At 44.5% G+C, this 5509-nt stretch overlaps 1 pseudogene; it reads left to right on the forward strand.

Annotated features, from left to right (window-relative positions):
• Positions 1 to 4408, forward strand: part of LOC112071632 (zinc finger protein 239-like) — a 34498-nt pseudogene extending 30090 nt beyond the window's left edge.
• Positions 4409 to 5509: the final 1101 nt, after the last annotated feature.

The following is a 5509-nucleotide window of genomic DNA, read 5'->3' on the forward strand; positions in this document are numbered from 1 at the left end:
GAGTTTTGTCATTTCGGCCACCCAAGCAGGCTTTTCCAGCTCCGGGCTGCTCTGCCCCCCAGCTCGCACAGAGGGTGTGTCTCCCTGCACACCCCAGCTGAAGCCCCAGCCCACACCAGCTCCCTCTCCAAAGCCAACTCCAAGGCTGTCTGCAATGACTCAGGATGAGCCAGCTGGGTCTGTATGCGCAGCTCCGTAGGAGAGAGCGCCTGTATGAACTGGTCCCGTGCTAGCTCGCTCTGCACGGAGGGGGGCATGTGAGCATATGCCCGCCGAGAGAGGCTCTCAATGTCATTAGCTAGCACCCGTAGAGGCTCTCCAGGCTGCCTGCGTCTATTACTCAGTTCGGAGCGCAGTAGCCCGGGCTGTACACACTGTCCATAGCGCCTCCTCAGTGCTCCCACTAAAGCACCATAATCATGCCTGTCCTCGGGGCTAATCAATATCAAACAGGCCAGAGCTTCATCCGTGAGGCATTAAGCAACTGCAGTGCCCTTTCTTCATCCGACCACCCCCTAAAATGAGCTAACAGTTCAAACTGGCATGAAAAGCTTCCCAATCCGCCTTACCGGAATACTTCGGGTCTTAACAGATACGGACGCAGCCGGGAACTGGGCGCCGCCATGTTTGTTTACATCCTGAGCCCCAGATTCCTCGTCACCCGCGTCGACGTCACCACTTCGGTCCGCCCACCAGAATCCGCGCGAAATACAGTCGACGAAGCACTCATGCCCGCTTCAGCCGCCATCGCTCTAACGTCCTCCCTCAAGCGGCCTCTGCGCTCCGACGCCCTGGCGATCTCCTCAGACAGAACCCCGACGTCCATTCACACGCACCTCCTTGGCCATAATCGTCCCTACCTCCACCTTCACTTTCGGATTCCCTCGAAGCATTTTCAATCCCCGTCTCAACTACGGTAGCTAGCCACATAAGTCAGCTAGCTAGCTGGCTAACTTGTATCAACGTTTTTACTTCTGACCACAATGTAATGACCTGACTAGATCATAAATGAACAATTGTCCAGACAGAGGCTTGAGTTTGCGAATTGACGGTTTATTAAACCAACTTTACACAGGCTACTGTTTGGGCCGTAGCACACGCCAAATAGATGACAGATAACCCACAAGCCAATCGTGACCTTCTCTTGTGAAGCCCAGACGTAAGAGAGAGGAACAAAGGCTGAACTGGTCTTAACTTCCAATGCTCCACCCCCCTGCCAACCCCCCTCCACGCCACTCCGCAACCACCAGGATGCCCGGCATCAGAACATTCCAGGCATTCCCGTGATTGGCAGATAGCAGGTTGATTGACATGTCAGACCCCGCGAACACCGGGTACTGGTCAGTACACACAAACCACCTCCTAGCCTAACACATAACACACAGCTGTCTGTGCGGGTCGCTACAGTACTAATGAGTAAAAGTAGTGCTTGACTCAGGGGTGGCAACACATCCATTCTAAGTTATTTCAATGGGTCTTACTCATTCTAATTGTTTTATACTGTTAAATTAAACTTAACTCAAAATAATTTCCTGCACTCATTTGAGATTATTTCCACACTGCCAAGTAGGGCTGCACAATATGACAAAAAAAAATCGAGGTAGCCTAGTGGTTAGAGCGTTGGACTAGTAACAAAGGTTGCAAGATCGAATCCCAGAGCTGACAAGGTATAAAAAAATCTGTCTTTCTGAAACCTGAACAAGGCAGTTAACCCACGGTTCCTAGGCCGTCATTGAAAATAAGAATTTGTTCTTAACTGATTTGCCTAGTTTAATAATGGTCAAATACATTTTTAAAAACTTGCGATTTAGATCAACACTTGGTGAATTGTTGGAATCATGGAAAAAATAAGATTATTCCAATTCTATAGCTAGAAGATAATAGTGGACACTTTGAATACAGTGTTGTTGACATGACACAAAGAAAAATACCAGGGAGGAGTTAGTGACAGGTAGGAACCAAGTGATGGTCAGTGTTTCCTTGGGTACCCTATAATCTCTCTCTTAGCTACTTCATGTAGCTAACATATTCAAGCTTTGCCTATTCCTCTTTGATTTAGAAGATACTGTTGCACAAACAGCATGCTGATTTAGGCCTACACCATCACTGGTATCAGGCTGTATAGCTAGCTAAGTTTGCTCTGACTCAGTACATTTATTAGCTAGCTAGCCAGATAACTAGCGATTAGCAGCTAACACAACTTAGCCACAACTTGCTAAGAAAAGCAAACTAGCAGTTTGTAGATGTAAGAAACAAAACTAATAGTGTAATTATAGAACGTTTGTGGATTTATATTAAGAAGCTAAGTGGAAACAGCATCGTAGTTATCAACATTGTTGCATGTGCTGCAGTAACATGCAGACGGAATGCAAGTGTCCCGTGGTCGAGCAACAATAAATGCACTCCGAGTGATAGGGGTGGGGCTAGTTCTGTGTGGAAAGCGGCATGAGGGCGTGACTGAAGTAGGAGAGTAAACTATAAAAGTGGACATTACACACAGCGTATCACATTTAACAAACCAAACATTCAAATACCGTTATAGAAGGTAAAGTAAAACCCAAACCGCTCCGTGCATCAATGCCGGTATATAGTATATACGATATACCCCCAGCCCTACCACTGTCTGGTAAACAACTAACGAAAATCTAAAACTGACCCTTACCTTAACCCTAACGATAAACTTAACCAAATTTTAACTAATTCTGAAATTAAATATATTTTTGTAGGTCAGGAGTGTCAGTATAGCCTTTTCCGTGCTGTAGTGTAGACTAGTCAACAAAAATAGTTTTTTTTTGAGTGCAGAGAGGTCTTCCAAACAAAATTACAGGTATTGTATTAAGAAGTCAATATTGACTGAATGTTGTTTTTTTCCTCCAGACTTCCAGCTACTCACTCTCTCTGTTCCCCCTGAGCAGCAGAACTGTGAGCAGGAGTGGAGCCCCGCTGGAGCAGGAGGACCCAGAACCCACACAGATTAAAGAGGAACAACAGGAGCTCAGACTCAGTCAGGAGGCCCACCTCAGCCCTCACATCTTTACCAAAACCAAACCGTGGATGATGGAGAGAGGGGTATTCTACCTATCATCATAACTGAAGAGATCAAAACAGATCCTGATGGAGAGGGCTACAGAGTACCAGAACCAACCAGTGATCAGCCCCTCTCAGTTCATCCAGACTACTCTGCTGCAGTAGAGAAGCCATATCAGTGTAAACAATGTAGCAACAGCTTCACACGTAAGGGACACTTGACCATCCATTCAAGGACACACACAGGAGAGAACCCCTATCAGTGCAAACAATGTGGCAAAAGGTTTAACCAGAAGAGCAACTTGACCATCCATACAAGGGTACACACAGGAGAGAATCCCTATCAATGCAAACAATGTGGCAAAATGTTTAACCAGAAGGGACACTTGACCGTTCATTCACGGATACATACAGGGAGAGAGCCATATCAGTGCAAAGACTGTGACAAAGCCTTCAACCAGAAGATAGAACTGACATTGCATATGAGAGCTCATACAGGAGAGAGACCATATATCTGTCCTGTATGCAAGAAAGGTTACATCGCATTAAGCTATTTAAGACTTCATCAGCGTGTTCACAAAGGGGAGAAATCTTACCAGTGCAAATAATGTGACAAATGCTTTGGTTATAAAGGAAGCTTGAAGTCCTATATGAGCACTCGCACAAAAGCTTCAGCCTGAAGTGAGAACAACAAATGATTACTCACATGTGAATTTCTTGTTACATCCAACTTGTAAATAATTATTATTTTCCTGCCACTTGACAACAAAACAAATGAGTTGTGTGTTAAAGGTTTTGTTTTTTCAATTTATTGGACTTTAGGATGTATAGCACCGATTTGTGTCACCTCTCGTAGTCAGTATGTGTTACACCTGTGCTGGCCCTTATGCTATTTAAGAGTGGCTGGCCCAGTGCTTCAGTTGTCTTGAAATGTGGATGTCCGGTCAACACCTTTTTAGTTGGCTCTCCCTATTTCATTTATAGAAAAATGTTCATTTGTCTGATCTTCCATATTGTTTTGCTCAACCTTTTGGTTTGCTTCCTGTCTTTTAAGTTTGGTGTGGGTTTTTCTTGTGTTGGCCTCTTCTTGGCAAATTTAGTGGGTGCTCGTGGTGGTTGTCATTTACGTTCCAGTTGTTGTGACTAGTCAACTTTCAGTGGATACCCCAACGAGTGTCTTTCAGAACCCCTCCTAAAACCCTGCCTGTTTCGTTTTGGTTGTGTCAGTGACTTTATGTTACTTCCCCTTCTGTTTGAGCAACGTTATTTGGTTTTGTAGCTGAGGAAAGTAACAATGTGTGTGTGGAGTGTAGAGCATCATTCACTATCTGATTTGTAAGCTCATTTTGGTGCCACTTTTTTTGGATGCCTATTTCGTTACAATGAGGAATTTTTTATGCTGCCCGGGTGGGCTGGAGTTTGCACCAGGTGAAAAGTGATTGCATCAGTTTGAGACCATGCTGCCTCACGGGTGTGAGCCAATCACATGACAGGCCATAGCCCGGTGCACRGCGGTTCAGCCTAATCAAACTCCCTCACTGCTGTATTTAGCACAGAGCACACATTTGGAATTCTGAACAATGAGTTCTTATTCAATTGTTTAACAATGACATACAGGATATTTGGGCCACTATCTTCTATCTGTACTGACAACTGCATGTTAGAATATTGGAGTAGCCTATTACGTCTTTGACAATCTATATAATGCAGCAAATCATTTGTTGTAATAAAGTACTTCCTGCCGATCAGCTCTATTTCCTGCCTCCTACAACAACCCTATCCTGACCCATTAGGCAGATGGGAATGTATCTGGGCCCGTTTTCATAAAGCATCTTGGATGAGTGCTAATCTAGGATCAGATCACTCCTGTCCATTCATTATAATTGAAAAAGCAAAACTAATCCTAGATCAGCACTCCTACTGTAAGACACTCTGTGAATAGAACCCCTGACCCTGTGTTACTGGTTTGGGTCAACATTTACCTCCTCCCAGTTGGTGTCTCCTGGGACATGATGATTTAAAGMTGCACCAAAGACAMTACAGTATGAAGATGGGCATAAACTGCTTCTCCAATAGAAATCCCRGATCACACTTGTAGGCGATGCAATGGCGACATTGGCTAGCTAAGTGAATGCGCAGAAACGTCATTGGGTCTTACGGTCGCCCCGCCCCGAACTGCGCATGTGCAGGCTGTCAAATCAAAGGCACTCTTGAAATAAAGTTGTTTTTGACAAATGAAAACGTGTCAGTTTGTTACTTTCACAAGGTTGGAGTAATAGCTTTTTCAATTACTTATTACAATGACTCAAATCTAGTTTGTGCCTTTTAGATTTAGAGAAAATGAAAAACAGAAAATGCTCTACAGGAATGKTGGAGTCCATCTGAATCATCTTGTCTCCTGGACTCTGTCCATGCATTTCAAGGATGCGTTGAGACAATGACTGATCGATGACCCAAGCTCAGTTAAGCCCTACCATTTTGT

Source organism: Salvelinus sp. IW2-2015, unplaced genomic scaffold (assembly GCF_002910315.2).
Source record: "Salvelinus sp. IW2-2015 unplaced genomic scaffold, ASM291031v2 Un_scaffold1669, whole genome shotgun sequence".
NCBI lineage: Eukaryota > Metazoa > Chordata > Actinopteri > Salmoniformes > Salmonidae > Salvelinus > Salvelinus sp. IW2-2015.